The sequence below is a fragment of the Falco rusticolus genome, chromosome 9 (genome assembly GCF_015220075.1).
Source record: "Falco rusticolus isolate bFalRus1 chromosome 9, bFalRus1.pri, whole genome shotgun sequence".
In the NCBI taxonomy this organism is placed as follows: Eukaryota; Metazoa; Chordata; class Aves; order Falconiformes; family Falconidae; genus Falco; species Falco rusticolus.
The window spans coordinates 27,680,133-27,701,391 of NC_051195.1; the positions used below are offsets into that span (position 1 = coordinate 27,680,133).

Here is a 21,259-nt window from a genome sequence, read left to right on the forward strand (position 1 = left end):
TGGAGGGGGGTGGTGGACCTGAAGGACTTCTACTTATGTTTGAGTGGAAAACAAAAGCAGAGACATGGAAAGGGGCTCCTGCCTTCAACAGCTGTTCTGAAAGCCTAAACATCTGAGTGGTTGCTTATCCCTGCTGGGAAGAAACGCCAATTCCAGCGTACTGCAGCTTCCAACAGAGAGTATTCGAAGCGGCCCGCGCTGCCCCGCAGCAGAGGTAGTAACGGCCCGGCCGAGGCCGGCGCCGCCGGGCCGGGGCAGGGGTCGGTGCTGCTGCTTACCAGGGCACAGCCGCTCGCGCGGACACCGGGGTGCGTAGCACGGAGGAACCCGGCTCCAGCAGCTGGCCAGCGGCCGAGCTTTTAGCAGGGCTGGTGCTGGCGATGGGGTAGACGGACGCCTTCGTACAAAGCGAGCCCTGCCCTGTTAACGTGAGCACGGCCACAGGGCTGCTGAGCCGCCGCTGCCCTCGGGGACGCTTGTGCTGCCCGGCCGACCCCCCGGTGCCGGGAGGCGGGCAGCGCGGGCTGGGGCGCTTCCCCGCGGACGAGGCACCCGGCGGGCCGCGGGCAGCCGGAGGACGAGAGGGGCGCAGCTCCGCGCCGAGCGGGGGCCCGCGGCGTTCAGCCGCTGCGGAGCCTTTGCAACTCCCCGCGGCCGCCTCGCGCCGCCCGCCCGCTCCCGCGCGAGGTTCCGCGGCCGGCGGGCTGAGGGCGCGCGTGACGCGCCCGTTGCGCCCTAACGGCTCCCCGCGCGGGCGGCGCGTGGGGCGACTCGAGCCGGCCGGGCAGCCCGGGGTGCCGGCGGCGCAGGTGGGAGGGCGCCCGCTCACCGGCCCGGGCGGCTTCCCCCGCCCTCAGACCCGGCAGGGCGCGGGCAGCCTCCCCGACCTCCGCGCCGGCGGAGCCCCGCGCCGGGGGCGAACGCGGGCAGGAGGGGCGCTCCGTGCGCCCCCGCCTCCCCCCGCTCCCCGGGGCGCATCCCCACCCCGGTCACCGGGGCCGGTGAATTCACCGCGGTGCGGCCGCCGTTAACGCACGTCCGCGGAGCGGGCTGTGCCGCCGGCTCGCGGCGCAGCGCGGCGGGGCGAGGGAGCGAGCGGAGCGCCGGCCCCCGCGCTCCGGTGCGGAGCCGCCGTCGCCAGCCGCGCCGAGCCCAGGCCGCGGCCGCACCGCTCTCCATGGCTCCGGAGGAGGTAACAGGCGTCGGGAGTCGCTCCCCGTTCCCCCGGCAGCCAGGGGAGGGGTAGGGCTGACGGGTGCGGGGGGGGGGCATGGCGTGGCAGGGCACTTCTAACTTGCGGGGAGGGGGGAGAGAAACGCGCGGGCGGGCGGGTGTGCGGGGGGTGCTCGCCTCACACCCTCGAGGCTCCCCCCGGACCCTGCCCGCGGTTTAAGAGCTGCGCTCGGCACCGCTGCGCGCAGCCGGGCTCGCTTTCACGGCCCCGGCGCCGTCCGAGGCGCGGCGGCTCCGGCAGCGCCCACAGCCGGGCCCCCCCGCCCCGCTCCGCCTGAGGAACCCCGGCCTGCCCGTCCCTCCGCTGCGCCTGCCCCGCCGCCGCCAGGCTGAGGACGGCTCGCTAGTCAATTTACATAGGAGGGAACGGTCTCTGAAGGAAGGGAAATGTACCCCGTTGCACCTGCTCCGCCGAGACTCGTCACCTGAATCCGGAGGGGCTATAAATCATGTGCAGTGTGCGCGGCGGGTCGGCTGCTGAGCGCTGAGGATTATGTACCCGAATGCTGAATTTGTATTTCCCACTAGGAAAAGACTGAAACTCAGGTCAGATGTAAACTATGTAATTTCATTTAAAACTAAACTGTAGTAATTTATTGTCATTGTAGAGGGGATTTTTCTTCTGTCCTGATTAAATGGAAAGTACTGTTAGAGCACGTAGTAATGATTTACACGTTATAGCCTGAAATCTCTTGCAAGTTGGAAGTGGGCGATAGCGTAAGGATGATGCTTTAGAATCACATATGTCCTCCTATTTTTGCAGCACATGGGAAGACTGAGAATGACCAGGCTGTCAAATTTTACTTTCAGTTTTTAGTGTGTACAAAACCGTATCTTCTGAGATACAGAATAGAGAAAACTTGGACTAGGGAGACCACAAATTCCATTGAAAAGGTTGACTTTCTCAACTACAGCAACTAAAATCTGTATGATGTCTGCTTTACTGCCACCCTTTAAAAAAAAAAAATTAAAATGTGATAAGCTACTTCCAGGAACCTAGCAAGCTGCCTCTGAGGCAGTACTGCAATAGTTCTTGACACATGTGTGTTAAATGAGCTGAACTGGGGAGAACTACTGTTCAGAATGATGTTTGTGTTTAGGGATATTTATTCCTGTAGCAGGTGTTTCCTCACAAAATAGGAAATGAGGGTTTTAGGCTGCTAAGATGATGGTTTCATATTGTAGAAATGATTAATACTTTAGTTTTATGACATCAGTGAATTTTCATGTATTTGACTAGTTTTGTTGCTGGCAAAACTAGACTTAAGGTTTTGTCACTTCAGATGGAACCAATTTACATTGGGGTTAATTGCTTTAGTAGCCTAACATTTTTCATAATACTGTAAATGGCAAACCTTATTAAGTTCTTTTGTTCCAATTATGTAAAAATACTGTTTTCTGGTTAAAAAGATGTGTGTTATAGATGGAGCCTGTACATTGCATTAAGTCATGTCATCAGAATGAGGGAATTAAGGAGTTTGTGTTCTACAGTGGCACATATGATTTGCAAGTTCCATAAGTTGTGAGCTTATTGTAAAAGTGTGCATATGTGTGTGGCAAGAGAGCTATACAAGTAGAATAAACTAGTAATAATCCAGAAATCTATGAGGTAAGCAAGAACATATGAGTTAGGCTAACCACTCAGTATGCTTACTTTGAAAACAAGCATGTATGCAGTAGTTTTCATGTGACTGTCTACAGCAACAAAATAAGGGAGCCAAAAATAAGCACAAGCCAGAAATAAAAACAAAAATTTAAAAGGAGACTAGTGAGAGGGGGGAAAAACGTTTTGAATTGGAGTCTTTCTGTCAAATCAAAGACTGCATGTCGTTGTTGAACTAAATCATACTCACATATACAGCTGTTTATGACATTTAAGGTGTCAGCCTCAGTCCATAAAAAAACAGTTAAAAGAAATTTTGTTGGTGAGGATTTGGTTTATCACTGAAAAAAAGATGGTAGAGGTCAAATGACAGTCAATAATGGTTGACATCATCTTTGAACTTTAAACAGGAGGGCAGTTTGTTTTCTTGGATTCTTCTGTAACTGGAAATTGTCATGAACAACATTCCCTGAAGTGACCAAAGCACGCTAAGTGGTGGATGTTTATCAGTCTGATATAGCACTGTGGTAGAAATACTTTTTCTATGTATCCAGCATTGTTCTGGCCAGTGCTTTGGCTATGTAGGTCATACGTGGATAACGTGGAAGTTCTGAAAAATTAGGGGTTTGAACAATTTCTGTCACTGCTTAAATTTCAGCCCAGTGTATGTTTTTAAGTAAAATTTATGTTTGGCTGCCCAAGTGTGGATCAAGTTACATTGGAAAAGCATTTGCTTATTTTCTAATCTAAAATGAAAAAATCGTTTGTCAGGCAGAAGGATGTAGGGAAATGTGTTTACAGTCACTGGACTTTGTTGTGTGTACAGTAATGACTTGATTGTGTTTGATACAATGGATTGTGGACTTGGTGACATCAGCGAACGACAGTCCCGCCTGCCTCTTCAACATTTGCAACAGGTTGAGCATGCTTTTTGAATCATGAAGACATTGCGCTGCATGTTTCTTGATAGAAGTAGCTTTGAAAGAAGTGGAATGGAGAAGAGTTGGATGTCTGCAACACTGCTTCATGTTCTTTTAATGCTATACAAATAATTATGTAGTAACTGGTCCGTATTGGTAGTCATGTGAATATGCCCTTGCTCTTTTCTGTAGCTGTTTTTGAATTACGCACTGCCATAAGAAAACTTTTGAACAGGTTACTCGATGATTAACATAAAAAATAGTCTGTCATGAGGAGTGCAGGTAGCTGTATGTCCTAGCAGAAGCTTATGTGAAGTTCTCAGATAGCAATATCAACATAGAAAGGGTAGTGCCAGCATTTGAAATGTATATGCAGAGTACAATTAAATTCCTTTTTTGGCTGTTCACGTAGTAAGCAGGAATCCATTAAACTGGCAAGGAGGACAAATATTTAATGAAGACCTAAAGAGGCAATATCATTTCAGTATGTTTGCAGTGCACTGCTCTGTTTAGTTGCTGATTAAATCTTTTGATCTCAAGGAGAGCTTCTAGTCATCTGCTTTGATGCAGTAATCTATAAAAACAGGCAAGCTAGATTGGTAGGGGTTTAAGTCTTAAGACTGTTTTCTCTTTAAGATAAAAAATTGCATGTAGTCTTCTCACAGCCCCAGTTGAACTTTAATGGGAACAAAAATACTGGGAAGTGGGAGAGCAGAACAGGGAGCAGTTCTTCACTGTAGTAACTCAGGGCTGAAGAAAAGGTCTTTCTGAGTTAGGCAACAGTCTTACCCAATCCCAGTCATAAAGTCACTGCAGTCTACCTGAAAGCCAGTGAAGTACTTTAGCCTGTTGCTCTTTCTGGAAAGATGTTTAAAAATCTGTCTCCTAATGCTTAAAGCTTGAACTTTGAACTTTGAATAGTCTAAATGCATTCTTTTGGTTCCTGATTTTTAATATCTCAATATTTTTTGTTATTTATAAACAACTCCTTCCTTGGTGTGTAGCCCTCAATGAATTATAAGCATTGATCATGTGCCTTCCTTGGCTTTTATGTGCTAGGATCAAGCAAGCAAAGCAAGCACCTTTCAGTTTGTCTAGTAAAACAGGATAAATAGGAAGATACAGAGCCTAGTAACTTGATTCTCCTGAATTCTGAATGTACCTCACCTGCATCAAACACCTCACACCTGAAGTGTTTCTTCAGCCTTGAGTAATAGTGCTAATGTTCCACTTGGTCTACTGAAAATACTTTATCAGATATTGCTGAAGATCAAGTTTGTTTTAAAGGTATGCCAGGTTGGCTTAATCTTCTTGTAGTAAATTAGACACGGGTATGTGATTTCTCTTTTCCTATTGCTCTCAAATGGTAAGACACCATGTAATCACAGAAATTCTGCTGTTTGTAATCATGTGGCTTTGAAGAATTGCTAAATATTTTCCCATTTCTAATATGCCTATCTCAGTAGTCCTTCAATTTCTTCTGTAAGTTAGCAAAAGCCTCCCCTGTATCAAGGGGACACAGCTTCCTGTAACCAGTTTTTATCAAAACACCTCTACTTTTTGCTGTATTCACAGACAAGAAATAAGGTGAGTCTGAAGAAGGATTTTAAATAAATCTATTCAATATGTCACCATTACTCAGTTTTATGTCCACTTTACACCCCGTCTTTTCCAACTTAGTAAATAATTGCTGGGTGATACCGTGTCAATTTCTTTGCTGAAATCTGGAAAGATTGGACTCTGGATTTTGTTTGCTTTAATATTTGCTTTTAAAAGTTAAATTATTTCTTCCAGACTAATATGTGTTTTTGAAGTTATGTTGAAATTATCCTGATTTTTTTTAAATTGTCCTCCTTATGGTTAATTAGCTTTCAGTTGAAAAAAAGAAAACCCCAACTTTTCATATATTGAAGTCAGGATAACAGTTGCCTAGGTGACTTGCCTCTCTCTTACCTAAGTACCACTTCTTTCTACTCTCCAATGTACTCTCCACTTTGATCTTGCTTTTTTTTTTGCTATTCACTGTTTAAAAGTGGTAGTACGCTACATATTTCTGTTGATGGTAGTGGGTTCGTTGTAAATTTCCAACCCTGTGGCCAATCCATTCATAATCTAGGGAGGAGGCATGATTTAATAGTTGAGTAGCCATTGTGCCTTAGTTGTTGAGAGCAGGGGGCTGATCCAAATACTTTTTTTTTTTTTTTTAATACTTGGTTTAACATTCTAAGTCAGCTTTGTGTCCCTACCGCTTCTTTCTTTCCCCATTTCCCCCCCTTAAAATTATTGTCCATTGTGTTCAGCTGCTCAGATGGTGTTTTCTTGGGACTTAACAATCAAATGAGATAGAGGTGGAATATAGTGGGATTTTCATGATGACATGGGCAACACTTGAAAATTGAGTCATTGAATTACTACTGAAAATGCACTAGAGAAGTAGAAAGTAGTAATTGTGACTGCATAATATAAAATTTACTTAGGTTATTCAGTTAAATAATAGACTGACCTATGTTTGTGATGAGTAGTTTTTTGAAATTATTTAAAGATATTGTAGGTCTCTGTATATTACTTCAGAAAAACAGCTGGTTCATGTGGCTCCACAGAAGACAATTACATCTTGCTGGTGAAAGGGCTTTGAAGCCCTCTTCTCAGTTTTACATTCAAGTTTCCTTGACCTCAAAAGTAAAGAATCTCTCCAGGATTCATTTGCTGGGGTGTCTTTCCTGCTTTTGTAGACATTTCTTTTCTGTTAAAGCAGGTTCCTGTTTTCAATCCAGTCCTTATTTCTACTGGGATGTGTGAAACAAGTGACAGTTACCAGAGCTTTATCAGGCTTCCTGCTGCCTACCAAGTTTTGAATGGAAACTAGAATCTCTTGCTAATATTGCTGTGGGACTGCACCTCCACCTGTAGCCTCAGAAAGCCAGTACCCTTTCATGCACCTTTAGAGGTTTAGCTTTTCTAATTATTAATCTAAGAATCTATTCTGTTCAAATATTGAAGACATTTCTATAGGGGAAAAAAAATGCAGTTAAGCCCCCTTGGCTAAAACTAACAAATAGATTTGGAAGTTTTTAAGCCTGGAGAAGAAAGCCCTTTGTATTAATGAAGTAGGTATTTCTAACTGAAACTTGAAGTAAGTGGAAAAGCTGTTAAAGGGGCATATGTGCTGCAATGGCTTGAAAAACAAGCTGGAATAGGAATATAGGTACATTTCATTAAGTTAGTGTGGTTTTGAAACAACTATTTTTAAAATGTTTCATTTTTAAAAATATAAATAGTATTTTGCATTAGTCTTATTGCGTTTTGAGATTGCAACATTTCTTTTAAACTTTCATTAGTGTTGATTTTGCTTAATTCCCAAAGTGCAGCAAGATTTCCATGGAAATTATGGTGTAGTATTATTCTTACTTCATAATTGAAATTTTCAATTGTAGAGAGGAAAGCAGAGTAGGTCAAGTGATACATTGAAAATTCAGGATAAGACATTAACATTATCATGCTAAATAACTGTAGTCTGCCTTTATATGTGTAATGGAGCTATTTACACAGAAGATCAGATGGATATATAACCACAGAATTGCAGAACTGGAAAAGTTGGAGGGGACCTCTGGAGATCATCTAGTCCAATCCCCCTGCTCGAAACAGTCACCTAGAGCATGTTGCCAAGGGCTGTGTCCAGTTGGGTTTTGAATTATCACCAAGGATGGATACTTTACAGCCTCGTTAAGCAACCTGTTTCAGTGTTGGACAATCCTCACATGAAACATATTTTTTTCTTGTGCCAAAAGGGAATTTCTTGTATTTCTGTTTATGCCTTCAGCCTCTTCTCCTTTCACTGGATGCTGCTGAGAAGAATCTGTGTCTTCTATTCTCCCTCCTATCAGGTATTTATACATACTGAAAAGATCCCTCCTGAGCCTTCTCCAGGCTAAACAATCCCAGCTCTTCCAGCCTCTCTTCATATGACAGATTCTGCAATACCCATGTCATGTCTGTGGCCCTTTAATGGATGCACATCAGTATGTCCGTGTCCTTCTTGTACTGGGGAGCCCAGAACTGGACACACTACTCCAGATGTGACCTCACTGGTGCTGAGGGGAAAGATCACCTCTCTAAGCCTGCTGGCAATGCTTTTCCTACTGCAGGTCAGGAAGGTGTTGGCCTTCGTTGTCGCAAGGGCACTTTGCTGGCTCATGCTCAATGTCTTGTTGACCATGATCCCCTACATCCTTTTCTGCCCACTTGCTTTCCATCTGGTTGGTCCCTAGCCTGTTAGTAGTTCACGGGATTATTTCTCTCTGGGTGAGGAATGTGTGTATCCTGTTGCTGAACTTTGTTTCTTCAGCCTGTTGAGGTCCCTCTGAGTAGCAGCACAACTACTCCCAATTTTGTATGGTCTGCTAGCTTGCTGAGGGTGCGCTCAGTCCCATTATGCATGTCATTAAGGAAAACATTGTGTGTAACAGCATTGGTCCCTCTGGGTGCACCATTAGTAATTGGCCTCCAGCTGAATTTTGTGGCACTGATCACAGTCCTCTGAGCCCAGCAGTTCCATGAGTTTTCATTTCCCCCCACTTCCACACTTCATCAGTAGTAATGTAGATTACTACTGCTGTGTGGCCAGGATAATTTACAGGTAAAAATGTCTTTTCACGGTCTTGTTCTGATTTAACAGCACTGGTATGTGTGTACACACACACTGACAGTTGTCCTTTTCTCTATGTTTTAGTGTATATGTCAAGTATAGACACTGCATTTTTTTGCATTAAATTTATTTCTCCTCCTCATTTGTAAGGGAGAAGGACCCTCTGGGTTTTATATAGCTACAGAGATTTTGAAATGTGTAGTCTTGAAGTTGATTGTGAAATGGAGGTGAATTAAACAAGCTATGGTTGAAGTTCATGAAGCTTAAACAGACTAATTCAGCTGAAGCAACTGTGTATCATGTTAGAAAAAGGCAAGGGCTTTTAAATAGATGCTTGCTTCAGATGGTGGTGAAAAAAATTTAAAATTTCTGAATTTTTCTGATTCAAAAATTGCATCTCTATTCCACATTTTCTCTTGCTATGTCAAACTCACCTTCTTTGCCGGAAGCAGCGAGCAAAAGACACTGGACTACCCTAATTGTAAGCAAAGCTTAAGATTTCCAGGGTGATACTCAGTGCTCTGTTTGAGCTTGGTCTAGTATTAAGCTGTTTTGTCTCAGGAAAATTTATTGTCTTGCATGAACAGAAGTTTTCTGTTGGCTTATCAAGTCACTGGTGCCTTTTTTTTATTTTTTTTTTTACTAAAAAACCTGTATTTTCTTTGTGTATGTGTGTGTGCATAGAAGAATGAGGAAAAGGAACCTTTTCATCACATGAAAGCTTTCCACTTACAGAATACTGCAAAAGATAGTACTTAAGATACTGAAACTGCTGATTCTCTTTTTTTTTCCCCCTCCTCCTTGAAGTGGAGATAACGGTGTCCTAGGGACACAGTGATGAGCTAACTAGCTAACTACACTTTCAACTCAATACCTTGACACTGATTTCGAGGAGCAATCTAGTCTTTGCAATTTGGTTCTGAATTCATGTTCTGTAGGAACTCTGTTAGAAAAATTGAAGAATTTTACTTCTCTGTGTGACTGAGGCACCTTAGAATGCCTCCAGAATTTGGAGAGAAATGGCTCTTGGCATCTAAGCAGCAGTGAATGTGTGGGAATCGGAAAAAAGTACTGATGTGCACCGGTGCAAGTATGCAGCTCTAGCCTTTACCTTTATTTCCAAAATCAACATAAATTCATATGTTTGTAATCTGAATTTCAGAAAAATAATTGCTTTTTTTTTCTTCCTTTTGTTGTCTAAAATTTCCTGTTAAGTGTACATCTGTTTAACTTGTAATCCTTTTCAACTATAGAAGATGCAGATAGAGTTATTAGGTAAAATGTTACACGTTACCTGCAGAACAATGGAGAAATTTATTTAATATTTTTTTCCCTACTATGATTCTTCAGAGTGCTAACCAACCATTTTGAGTATTACATTTAAGTCTCTGCAAGTAAAGCCTTACCTTTCTGTCATCTTAAGAAATTTTTAAAGGGGAAAAGAAGGTCCCCAATTAAACTTTGTATAACCTGCAAATGGAAGACTTTTTCCTTTTTTTGCAGGAATTGTCCATAGAAAATGTGTTCTAATAATTCTGTATTTATTTACAGAGGGATCTTAGTGGATATCTGAAAAAATCTGAAGTAAGATAATAGGTGGACAGATTGTGTTGATACGGCAAAATACCAGTTAATAGAGATGGTGGGTTTTAGACATGAGTGAATAAAGTAACCCAAATATTGAGCATAACTTTTTAGTTTCTGGATAGAGAGAAAATGGGCTACTTTTGTCCTTTATCATAATTTAACATTTATGTAGTGGTTGCTAGGTACAAAACTATTTTTATAGTCATTAATGGTCTTCATTACACGGTCTGAAGCAGGTAGGTGATCTTCTACAAACGAATGGTATAGGGCAAATATATTCTAGACCTAGAAATCTGATAGGAGTTTGAATTTTATATAAATCTGTTTGAAGTTTATAAAGGGCAGACTATACCCCTCAGTATCCAAAATCAGCTCTTTACAAGATGTGCCTTCGTTTTTAAGGAACAAAGATAAAAGGTTTCATTCTGAACATTTGAATAACATCGTATCTCTTTGATAATGGAGTCTAGTCAGATGTAGTTTTTTCTGAATTAATGTGTTGGCTACTATACAGGACAATTTTTTAAAGGTTCATACAGAACAGATCTTCAGTTTACAAAGATTATGTCAGATTTAGCTTCCATTTTTGTAAAAAGGTGGTAATACATGGAAAGAGTGTCTTCCCTGTCTCCACCCTCCTTGGTTGACAGACTTTCCCTCCAGCAGTCAGTTGACAGCAATCAGTTTGAGGATTATTTCTGGAAGGAAAAGGTTTACAGCTTTACTTCAACAGTTAGATTAAAAAGAAAGTAGCTGTCATCTGTTTCCTTGGCATAACTAGTTAAAAACATAGCCATGAAAATGCCATATTACTCAACTAAGCTGTTCTGTGCATTTTATACAGTAAGCGGATCTTACTAAATGAGAGGGTCATCAAGCCTTGTAAACAATAGTTTGTAACACAAAATACAAAAAATTAAATTTTGACTGTAACTTCAGAATTTGTTATTTATTGTTTCTATGTAAACTAATTCTTTAAAATAAGCCTTAGACAGATATTGTAATGAAATATTTTATCTTGTGACCTTGTCATATATGAAAGAGCCATAGATAATTCTTAGGATAAAAAAGTCCGTGTCTTATAATAGCTGGATTCTCAAGCATCTTTGAGACTTACCTCACATTAATTCCTACACCACCGTGTTTCCTGCTGTACCTTTTGTAGAGGGAAATACTGTCAAGTTTAAGATGGAAAATCATTTGCAACTGTCAACTTTGACACTTTTTAGTGATAGATTCCTAAGATGCAATATGAAAATAAGCATTTAAGATTTTTTTTTTCCTGGGTTGCAACAGTTGGACATCTTTTAGACCTAATCCCCAAACATTAGGTACTGCCAGTCTCAGGAAGATCCGACTCTGCTTCCTTTGTATCACATTACATTTAGTTTATTCTGTAAATAAATAGCTGTTCAGTTAGATGGTGTTTTGTTGGGGTTTTTTAATCTGTTTACTTAATTTACAGAATTTCATTTTATGGCTTTGATTTTGTTCTGTACTATAAAATGTTGAGTCTTCCAGTAGTTTTGGTAACCTGTGCATCACTGATTTTCCAGCTGGGATATTTTTCCCTCCCCTCCTATAGTAGATTAATGAAATACTCTTACAATGTGTAGACTTCTTTTGTGCTTCTAGGGTTTTCTAAATTCAGAATCTGACATGTGCACTGGAGAATGAAGAAAAAGAAAAGGCTTGTTATTTTCATACTCTACTGCATTCTTATGTTAGCTCCAAGTTTCTGGATCATAAAGTAAGATCCATGCCTGTACACTGAAAAAATCCCTAGAGATTAGGCCTCTTTAGCAGGTTAGAGAGCTGAATGTTTTTGTTGTTTTCACCCCTTTTTTTAATCTCCCCTCAGCAAAATTATGGAAGTTTGGAACATTTATTTGCATGTTGGATACCTGGCTTTTTATGCTCGTATTTTATCTCCTGTATCCTGATAGCATAAATGGTGTCAGTGATAGAAAACAGAAATTTCATAACTAAATGTATCTTGAAAAGAGTGCTGTTACGATAATTACTTATGGAGTTTTAGAAATGGAAATAATAAAAATCTTAACCTAAGAGTCGTTCCTCAAAGTCAGGTAATCAGGTATTCAGAAAAGAGCATTCTCAAAATCACTTCTCTTTTGAATCCTTGTATGGCCATATGCACAGAGTATTGTGCTTTAGTACTGCAAGGTATTGTTCTACTTTGCTTCTATAATGAATCGGTTCCCTTTAATCAAACAGAAGCCAATAGAAATACACAAGCATCGAACATAGCTCTATATTGCCTGCTGGGAGATATTTAAATCTGTGCTAGCTTGCACTAGAAGGAAATGCTGTAAAAGCATTTTTGTTTTGTTTCTGTAAAAAATCTAATATTCAGTGTGTAAAATTCCCATTAAAAAATAATCAGATAATATTATATATACTGATTAAGGCAATTAACTGTTCAGCCAATTAACTGTTCAGCCAATTGTAAAATAATACTATACATGTTTTAACATGTTATTCCTGCACAAGCTGATCATATTGCTTTACACTGTAGATAAAGAAATGTGGGCTGCTCTGCTGTCTCTAATTTACTTGTGAACCTAGGGTACTCTTATTTATTAAATGGAAATAATAATTTGTGTGTGTATATATATCTATATATGTGAGGAAGGAAATAACTGTCTAAGTCTTAAATTGCAAGTATTTGTTTTGATGGAGATGATTTTGCATTTATCCATAAAAGATTCCTTGCTAAAAAGGTTCAGAGAAAAAAGGATGTTAGGATTGCAGAGTAATTTAAGAAAATTATGAATCTAAAAATATCAATTGTCTCTGCACATAGCTTATTATATGTGCATTAGTATTTTGACACGGTCTCTGCCATGCAGTCATGTGCTGTTGATCCTGGTCCCATGAAATGCGCTCATTGTGCATAGTTAATAATAGCAACAAATACTTTATAATTTTTCATTTGTAGATTTTAATAAGAATAATAAGATTGTAACAATGTTTATTTTTACAGTCTTATTGTAATCTTATTTTTTTAAACAGATGGAGCAACCAAAGCATATACAATGATTCGTTATATAGGAAGCTTTGGGTAAGGCTCTTCAGTTTTTGGTTTTGAAGATCTCTTATCTATTAATGAGAGTTAATCACTGTAGGTCTTCACTGAATAGTATGCCTCATGTACAGTGGTTTGAATCTACTGCAATGTGTGATTGAGGTGAGCTTTTTTTTACCACTTAAACATACATAAAGGAATCCTAGGTGTCAGGGTAGGGCTGGTAAGAAACTTTTGGAGGGAATGTATCTGACACACTACTTCAGCTTAATATTTAATGAGAAAATATTAATTCTGTCTAATAGAATTACTGTTATTCCTACTCCTAACTGACTTAAAGGCAACTACAGGTCCCAGGAAACCCAGGTGTAAGGCAGAGCTTACCATGCTGGCAGCAAGGAATCTGTATAGCTAGGAGAGTTTGTTTCACCTAACTTAAGGAAAATCTTTTTCGTTTAACAAAATGCTTGGGGAAAGCTTCTTCCCTTTCTACAAATTATCTAAGACACTTCACTTAAGTAAGTGAAATAATTTCTTGTACTACTGAAGCTTCAGAACTTCTTAGAACATGCATTCCACCTTCCACATAACTGAGTATCCAGGTATAAAATATCTCATCTTGACCTCTTAATGCCCAATTTATTTTAATCTTGATGCTGAGTGAATAACTACTTAGCTTTAATACAGTCCTGTTTAATGTGGGATGGCTCTGAAAAGTGAATGTTGAATATTGCAGTCTAATTTGTAAGGTTGTAAGGAAAACATTTTGTTTATTTGATGTTTTATAATTGGTCCCTTTTTATATAATGTCAAGCAATGAGTTCAGGAAGGCTGAGGGAGGTGGGAAGGGCTATAAGTGGTTTTCCCCCAGAATAACTAGACAATCCTTCCTAAGGCCCATTCAGCGTTATTCAGACAGGTATGGCAGAAGAAGGTCCCAAGCAGCTCTTTGCTGATAAGTGAGAAAAAAAACCTTGAATATATAATGCAGCTATTTTTTAAGAAGACACTTTATTCTGTGTTGAAGAGGGAGGAACATTCAGTGGAATTTAGTCATGTTTTCTTTTTAGTTACAGTTTTTACATTTCTTACAAGTTCTGGTTTGTTGTTCATTTGTTTCCTGTTGTCTGTTGTTAAGTATAATCAATATCTAGGGCAGAGTTCTTTTTATACAGTCTATTTTTTCAGATTTTTTTTCTTCTAAATCTGTGGTTCCCTTGACACACATTTATGCTTTATTTTTCTGGCTTCTCTGGTGGTTTTTTGTGTTTGCTTTTTTTTGTGGTGGTGGTTTTCTGTTTTAATATTTTTTATTTTGCTCACACTTCCTTTCCACTTCTGTTTTTGCTCTCTGCTTGTCATTCTTCACCATCTTCCAATCTCTCAGACTTGGTTTTGTGAATTCTGAAATGAAACCTGAAACTCTGTTGAACTGCAGGTTTTGATTAGTGCTGTTGGGATGGAATTTTCTTCTGAAGTATTTCTCAGTAGATGACACCAGTTTGTCAGAACTCCTCCTGTTCACCTGCATTTTGACAAAATCAATAATTCAGTGGTTCAGTGCAGCAGGTATTTGGATTGCAGTAAACTGGACAGAATCAGGGCTTTGTCTTGCCACATTTTGCTTATACGTTGCACTGGGTAAATACATGTCTTTTTTTTTTTTTTTTTTTCCTCTTTTTTTTTTTTTATTTACTGTTGAGAAACTTGTCTTTATTATGATGCAGCAGAAACTGTTTATAGAGTATCATATTTCTTGGCGGACAAATCTTTGACTCACCAGCTTTAGATGTAAATGAACTTTGGATTTGGGACTCTTGTCACATCTTAAAGTAAAAAATTTTGGAAGTAACTGGGTGCCAACGATATAGATGCCTGTAGTTTATTTTTTCTGAAGGGATCTTCAGTATATTATTATTCACTTCTGTGTAGTAGCAATGGGCTATGGCAGTGAGTATATAATTTAGTAGCACAGCGTATGCGAGCATAGGACTTATTCATGATTTGAAATCTGAGTTGTCTCCTACATGCTTTTGAATCCACATCTTCTACCTGCTGGGAAAGTGTCCACACTGTTAGTTCATGGGATGTTTTGTGGTAGAATGTTGAATTCAGACTTTTACACTGAAACTGTTATATTATTTTAAATATTAATGAGATGGAGAATACAGCCGTAGTGCCCATATCCCTCCCGTGAAGAAGTGGACTGCACCTCAGGTATAGATTTAATTTGGTTTAATATTCCTGGGTTTTCTTATATGGATGTGACCTCAGATCCTGTCTATAAGGTGTACTGTGTGTTTGAGAATAATTACTTTGTGTGCTGCAGTCATAGAGTCATATTATCTCCCAGTGAAAATGCAGACAGGTTAAAAATACTGTTGTACTTTCCTGCCAATTAGCAGACTTGACCTGCTGCATGTGAAACTGTTATTTTGAAGAAGATAGTAGAGAGTAAATAAAATATAATAAAACATTTGATGTATTGTTCTTTCTGGAAGGAGCAAAGAATATGAAACACATTGAAAAATAGGCCATGTTTTAATGTAGTCTAGGTAAGAGGAATGTCTGGGATTAACCTGGTGATAAATTAGGTTCTAGCCTACTCTTATAGTCTGTGCTCATTGGACTTGTTATTATGTGGTAATCCAGTTTCTCCATAAGACACCAGTGTGAAAGAGGACTGTCTTTGCCTGCAGAGCCCAGTGCCATCCATTTTCCTGCCCTTGGTCTTACAGACCAAAAAGTGATTGTGCATTGCACTCTATTTCAAAGTATGGCCGCCTTTGCCCTTTATCAGATTCTGCATTTGGTGCAGAAAACCTAAGAACTGAGAGTCAGTTTTGTATCTACTGGGCTTGATTTTGTTGATGAATCAAAAAGATGGGGCTCAGGTTGGCTGTCAGTGGAAAAGCTGAGCTTGCTGCTGTGAATAACCAACAGCTGGTCAGCAGCCGTGTGTGGAGGGGCTCAACTGTAGAGCCTTGTGGAAAGCTAGTGTTTTATCACACACATAACTGGTGTCTAAAATCCATCTGCAGCCATGTGTCGACAGAGAGCTGAGGTTAGAAATTAAGTCTGTAGCACTAATAGCCAATTCCTAGATGCTATAAGAATGTGATAATGCTATAGTGTTTAGTGCAGCATTGGAAGTCAGGGGCGGGGGAGAAGGACAGAGCCTTAAGCCAATGTTTTAGTCCCAGAACCTTGGCCAAATTCTAGTTTGTCTATGCTGTCTGCCTACCCTGACTGTCTTACTTAGAAAATTATGTAGGTTGAAGAAAAGAAATTGTAAAATGTCTGTGATGCAAAGGCGCAATTCTAATTCTGGCATTATAAAAATCTGAGACACCCAAAATTAACCTTGTGAAGTTAATCTTGCATGCCCCCCATACTCAGTTCTTTAACATGAGAAGATGGGGGAGGTTGTGGCAGATGCTTACCTTTTCCCCTGATTTTTATTTGTGCCCATCTTAAATGAATTCTGTGTTCAGTCACTTCTGAGGCTAGTGTAAGGAAGTAACATCTGTTTGGCTCAAAATTCTTGCTATTTGCTTTTAAGTAAAATAGCCAGTTCCCTTTTATCCCTCTCTTTTTTTATTTATTTTTTTTTCTTTCCCAAGCATGGTGAATGTTTTTTCATGGAAGACAGCAATGCCCTTGAACGTCACCCTGCCATTCTAATTCTTAAATTGAAACCTTTGGTTTTACATTTATATCATCTTGGTGTATATACTGTCTTTCCTTCTGTTTGTCAGAAAGATTAATGTGAGAGTAGAGTATTAGCATAGCACGGCACAGGATTGTGATAGCTAGTTCTTGTCTCTCTAGAAAGGACCCCTATTCCTTTAACCTTTATTGTATGTTTTGTTTGAATTTTTTGACAGTAAGAGTAGGATCCCACTGAAGGGAAGAATCACCTCTTTGGAAAGCTAACAAAGGAACAATTCCATGTAACAGAAAGAGTCACAGAAGAGTGGTTGTAGTTTTCATTGCTCACACCTTTAAAGTAAAAAGCAGAAATTGATCCAGTCATTTAGTGTGATTCTTGAATACTAGAATCACACTAATTGAGAGTAGTTGTGTAAGTGGACAGTCAGGAAAATGGTAAAAGCACTTTAGTTTTTAAGGGTATATGCTGTTTGAATTCTTCCCTGAAGAACCATGAGGTCACTATTTTTCACACTTAGGTAGGATGACAGAATAATTTAAACTCGTATTTGTAACTATGCTAACTGAAGCTGGTGAGCCACTGCCTTTCATTTAAGAAGCACCAAATCAAAGGTATGTCACTCGGTAAGAACAGTACATGTAGCCTGCAGGTTTTGCTGAGTAATTCTTGGGAGAAATGAGGAAATGACATGAAGGTGAAAATGAGCCAAATGCTCATGACCTTGCGTAATGACTACTTGAAGTGTGAATACAGACACTGCTTTGTAAGAGCTCTTTAGATATAATAGTAGATGAAGGTGAGTAGTAAGAAAGAGAAAACAATTGCCTGCTTGCAATTTGTTGTGCTAAGAAAAGTGGAACTTAAACACTCTCTGTAAATAAACAAGATTGCATCAGACACCAAGTTCCATCATGTATTTCTTTCCTTAATCAGAAGAAACCTTGAGAACACTGTAATTTAATGTAGCTGTTTAGGTTAGCTGTAGTTGAGTTGATCCCATCTTTAGCAAGAACCAGCTCTTTTCCTGCTAAAATAATCAAGATAAGAATGGAAAAAAACCAAGTTCATCGTGCTTTGAAGCCTTCCATCTCTGATCTGAGTGATTGTCCCAAGGGATCTCTAGAGAACTTCAGTTTTCTCATTTATTTTTTTAGAGCACCAGGAGCACTTTAGTCTGTTGGGGAAGCAGTTATTAAATCTGCACAGTGCACTCTAGCTCACTTTTGAGAGACTTGCACCTGCTTCCATTGAAATGTCAGAGAAGCCAGCCTAGGTATTGGATGAGGAAAGGACTGAATGTGCCTCTGCAAGACGCATCTGACTTGTTACACAACTGCCTAGTAACAAGAACTATAATTGAAAAAAAAAAAAAAAAAATTACTCATGTTGAAAATCAGGAGAAAATGATTCTTCCAGAATGGGATGTTGGCTTTTTATGTTGTTTTATAAACTTGGATAATTTTGAAGCTGTAGGTAATACGGCCTTTTATCTAGGGTGGCTTGAAATTATGAGAGTCTGTAATCTACAGCATAGGTAATGTGTAAGATACTGATGTATATCTACTAAAAGTGTTGTTTCCTGTACCATTTTGACTCTTGCTGTATGCCTTGGTACTTAAAACCTGTTACAGAATTAGCATTTAACATTTATTTCTCATACTTACCTCTACTTTTAAAACCATTTTTCCTATTCCAGAGCAGTTCTTGCAGGAATGTGTTATTTGGTGCACATTGTGTGTATTTCCAGAATGTAGATATTGGGTGTTTTGGTTGGATTTTATTGGTTTCACAGTGGTAGAGCTAGCTCAGACCTTATTCAATTCCTTAAAAATGAATTGTGAATACTTTGGTTGTAGATTATAGGGTCATACAATAATTGAGGTTGGAAGAGACCTCAGGGGTTATCTTCATCTAGCCCTCTGCTCAAAACAGGGTCAGTGTTGAAGTCAGGCCAGGCTACTCAGGGTTTTCCCAGTCTGGTCTTGAAAATGTCTGAGGATGGAGACTGTACCACTTCTGGTGGCAACCTGTTGCCTCTGGGACAACTGGTTCCAATGCCTGACTGTCCTTATAGTAAGAAGGCCTTTCCTTACATGCGGTCAGAATCTCTCATGTTTCAGCTTAGATTGTGTTGTGTCCTCCCACCATGCAATACTAGGAAGAACCTGGCTCCACTGTTGTGATGACATCCTTGTAAGCAAGCTCCTTTGTTGTTAACAGTAGCATTACATATGTTCAGGTACTCTGCCTCACTTTAAAAATGGGCTTCCTGGTTTTGTAGTTCTGATACCAAAAAGGTATTGAAGGCAATTAACCCTATGTGTCTAATCTGTCATAAGTGTGCGTGCTTAAAGAGAAGGCTCAGAGAGACCTTATCAGTGTTATAAATACCTGATTGGAGAGTGCAAAGAAGATGAACCCATACTCTTCTGACCAGTGGCAGAATAAGAGACAATGGACATAAACTGAAACACCTGAATTCAGTCTGAATGTAGGAAAACAGTTTTTTGTTGTGAGGAGAGGTCTGGAGTGGGAGGCTTGGGGTTTGGGTATTTTTATTATTTGAAAATAATCTCAATCTCATATAGGTAAGTAAATTTTACAGGATGATAAAGAGATGAGATACAAGTTAATGAAAGCCAACTGAACAATAGCTAAAATAATGTTGGAAGAAAAAAATTTTTAAGCACGTTCTTAATTAATTGCCTTTTATTTAGAAGCATATATCTGTTGAAATGAGAATAAAAGATCTTGATGTTCCTGGTGCCCTCTGTGAATGCTCTAGGTCTAATCACTTCAGTAACATTAAGCATTTCAGTAAAGCTTGTAGGTTATGTCTCCAATCAGTTCCTATTGTTCCAGTAAGAAAAAAGGTGACGTATTCTGAGTCATCATATAACCAAAAAATATTCTTTTTTTTTTCATTACATATCTCTCAGATTTTATAAAGCAAGTAAGGCAGGTAGAAGTTTATTCTATTAGGTCTACAAACCAAAACTGATTTTTCTTTTTTTTAAGCGAGATATTCCATTTCAGCCTGAATTAAATTTTCCACAGAATAAATTAATTCAAAAATGCACTCAGATTTTTAGGAGCATTTTAGGATTTCTGGCTTGTAACTGAAGTTATTCAGAATTACAGATTAATTACTAAATTGCAAAAATAGTGTATATTGAGGGATTGCCAAACATTTCTAAGATGGTATTTAAGTCCTTTATTTGCAGACAAGCACATTTCCTGAAGTATCAATGTTCTGTGCTAGTATTACTACTGTGGTTCACCACTAATGCACTAATTCATCTAGAAGGAAAATTTCTGGAAGATCATCTGACTGGAGCCAGTGTTTTTGTTGCTTATAGACCATCCTTCCATGCTACCTTGATCAGCCAGAACTCAAGCACAGAATGTGTCACCCGTGTTATTCTCCTGTGCCACACAAAGCATGAGACGTAAAGGAAATAAAGTGTAAAAAATAGCATCAGAGTTAAAATTTCTGACCACACTTAAAGTGTTTGTACTGTTTCACTCTGTACACAAGCAGTAGGTGCCAGCAGAGAGAAAAGTATACAAAAGTTACTCTTCTCCACCGCCCCGAGTTGTTTCTACTGCATTTGGTGGTTTTAGTTGTTTCTTAGTTCATCAGCAGAAATCCACCAGTACCTTGGAGGTGAACTGATGTTGTTTCTTTATGTCTCAAAGCTTATTTGGGAAAGGCAACTTGAGGAGTTGTATCTCATGCTAGATTCATTTGGAGCTGATGATGCCAAGAGCCATATTTAGGTAATGCTGACCATTAGAATTCAGAATGTTGAAGCCAACTAGTTAGATAACCACTTCCATCATGTGATTACACAAACATCCCTCTTTGTGCCCTATAACTTTGGCACCCAATAAAGTTAAAATTAGGAGTCTAGGCTCTCTAAAGTCAGTGGTGGCTTCAGAGACTGATTCAACTAAGATAGGAATACTATCTGCATTGCTTGCACAGAGGGTGCTAATTTCATGCAAACTTAAAACACCTAAAGAACAACTCTTCAGTTGAATTGTGGATCTAGGGAGAAGGGAACTTTCCTTCTATTCCCATCTGTATCTGTCCTCTCCTTACAGAGGAGCTTCTTGCCCTCTCAGAACCTGGGAAGGAAAGCAGTTTGCAATAGACTGTGCTTCTAGTTTTGGTGCATGTTGGTTTTTTAGTGTAATTTACCTCCACTCCCCTCAGACTTAGTTGAAGACAGGTCCAGTGTTCCTTCCTCTTGTCCTAGTAGATAGAACTTTTGAGTATGAGACTGAAATTTTTTCAACCCTATGCCACCCAAAGAGGTGATCTTAGCTTTTATAATCTAACAAGTCTAAAATGTTTTAACTGATAAAAATGGAAGAAGAGAATCAGTGTGAATAATTTTTTTAACCTGTAGCCTTTTCATATTATATATATATGTATCAATTAGCGAGACAATATTGCACATCACTAGTGACGTGTCCTAAGGCAAAGCTCTGTGCAAGAAATACTCCTTGAGACCAAGCTTTCTCTGCTGGGAGATCACTTCTGCAC

At 39.7% G+C, this 21,259-nt stretch overlaps 1 protein-coding gene across 3 annotated transcripts in view; it reads left to right on the forward strand.

Moving 5' to 3' along the window:
* Positions 1 to 1,100: 1,100 nt before the first annotated feature.
* Positions 1,101 to 21,259, forward strand: part of LOC119153766 (heparan sulfate glucosamine 3-O-sulfotransferase 1-like) — a 61,162-nt gene continuing 41,003 nt past the window's right edge. For 2 of the 3 annotated variants that reach the window (XR_005106211.1, XM_037400600.1), the window contains exon 1: positions 1,390 to 1,779. The gene's annotated coding sequence lies outside the window, so the exon portion shown is untranslated. Of the gene's footprint in view, positions 1,193 to 1,389; positions 1,780 to 21,259 lie in introns of those variants that run through there. The other variant, XR_005106215.1, reaches the window with a different exon arrangement.